Genomic DNA, 2,327 nt, shown 5'->3' on the forward strand with positions numbered 1-2,327 from the left:
ATTCGGTTGTTGATTGATATTGATTGATCCTTGGATATTGGTCTTTGGTACCGTCCAAGTTATTCCTTGTATTTGATTAGAACTCGTAGTTTTTGCTCGAGTAAATCAAATCAAGAAGAGATATATAAACTCGTTGATATACTTTTGATTGATTGAGTCTTGTTTATTCTCTTAAAAGTATATTCGAGTTTGTCCATACAGATTGCTAAGCGAAATATTGGGTGGTGTTGTTAGACCCCGTCTTTTTCAGGATATGTGTGTTTGCGTCCGTGAACGATGATTGTCTCATACCTTGTCAAAAGTTAAGTCTTTCATATGTCGATATGCATGTATTGATAAAAGAATTAATGAGCTTTTGACATCACAAAAGTTTGAAACCTATTATGTCATTATTGATGGAAGATAGGATGAACTTTTGTTTACAAGGATTATGTTTATGGTATGTCATTGTGCAAATAGTGATGTAAAATATAATGAATCCTTGTTTATTCTGCAGTATTGATCTTCCTTGATCCATATTTTATGTATATACTGTGAGGCTCCGTAAGTTCACTTATGTTGAGCATAAACAATTAAATTGATCACACTCTTGTGGTGATTTAGTTATGTATTCGGATTGAATTAATCATGGGTTTTCTTGTCGTTAATTTAATTGAGTATATTTGGATTCAAATTCATATTCGTATGTGATTTGTTATGTCTAAAGAAATCCTTATTTTCTTTCGAAATTAAGGTCGCTCTTGTTGTTCTTTCGGGAATGACATTTTATGGGGGAGAGTTCTTAATTGAACTTGTGCTTAATTTCCAAATCTTTGTGGGGAGTGCGGCTATGGAATATTATAGGGGTTATCTTGTATCTTTAAACTCCTTGATAAATGCATTTAGATTCGTCTTTATGATTGCATCTAAATAAGATGATATATGCTTTCTTTTGGTCATAAAATGTCTCTTTTGGAAATTTCATTAGGATCCCGTTCTTGTACCTTTGCCAATTTTATTGACAAAAGGGGGAGAATTAATATGTCGTTCACACTACAAATACATATGGTTTTCGGATCATTATGTAAGGGGGAGTGGTTTCCATGTGAGATGGAGTATTGACTAAGGGGGAGTGACATATCACCATAATATTGTTGTTAAAGTTGTGATACAATTGAACTTTGACGTTGTGTAATGATACTATGACGTTGTATAACAATGATTGAGAACTCTTGTTTTCTCGTTGTTATAGCTACGGATTTTCAAAAACGATGATGCTAAACTTACAATCTTTGGGATCATTGGATTACTTGGAAGTGACGAAGATTTCAAGTAATGTTGAAGATTAGGCATGTGGAATAGGAGCTACGAAAGTTTATTTATATATTTTTTGTATTCCATAGGTATTGATAGTTTTGTCACTAAAATTGACAAAGGGGGAGATTGTTAGAGCATTGCTCGGTCGAACTCGCATGCATTGCTATCTCAAGCATGTTTGTCAATGTTAGTGATCAAAACTATAAGAATTGATTCTAGTCTACTATAGCTAAGGTCTCAGACTAGGATATAAAGTGTAGGTGAGCTCAAGAACTCCATGGAAATCATCATACAAGACGAAGGACTGCTCAACGAACTAGCGGATCTTCATTGACTAAAAGGTATGTGGAGACATGAACTTATCTATCACTCAAAAGTCTATTTATCTCCTATCTTGAGACAAAAATCGTTTTGCTATATAGACTTAGATTATACACATTTGGTATTTCGAGCCAAGTTTACCTCGCCTATCTATTTCTTGAAATATGTATTGGTAAATCTTTCGCTTTAGCCAAGTTCATCTTTACCTAGTGACGAAAGTCATGTTATGTTTCAATCACTTTGAAAATCGCTCTGACGAAAAATGGTTTGTGAATAACAACTATATAACATCCTCTGAGAATGTTTCAATGATTGAAATGAGAGTTTAGACTATATAACCATTTGGAGGATATAAGTATTGTTGTGGAAACACATATATGTATAAGTCCTTATTGCTTGAACCGAAGTTTGCGAACTTTGTTGATCAAGTGAACCGGAGTAGTGCGTGAGCTAAGTCCGCGAACTCAGTCCGCGAACCCAGTCCGTGAACTGGCGAAGTTCTCAAACCCGAAAATTTCTGCTGGAGTTTGTGAACTCCATCCGGGAACTTAAGCCCGCGAATCCTGTCCGAGAACTTGAGTTATATTTCAAAAAACGATATTTGTGAACTTATTCATATTAACTAAGGAATGCAATTCCAAACCGTGGATATATAGTTCATGAACCGATTCAAGTGAATCAAATCGTTTTTGCTTCAATTGTGTCTTGTG

The sequence above is a fragment of the Papaver somniferum genome, chromosome 2 (genome assembly GCF_003573695.1).
Source record: "Papaver somniferum cultivar HN1 chromosome 2, ASM357369v1, whole genome shotgun sequence".
Taxonomy (NCBI): domain Eukaryota; kingdom Viridiplantae; phylum Streptophyta; class Magnoliopsida; order Ranunculales; family Papaveraceae; genus Papaver; species Papaver somniferum.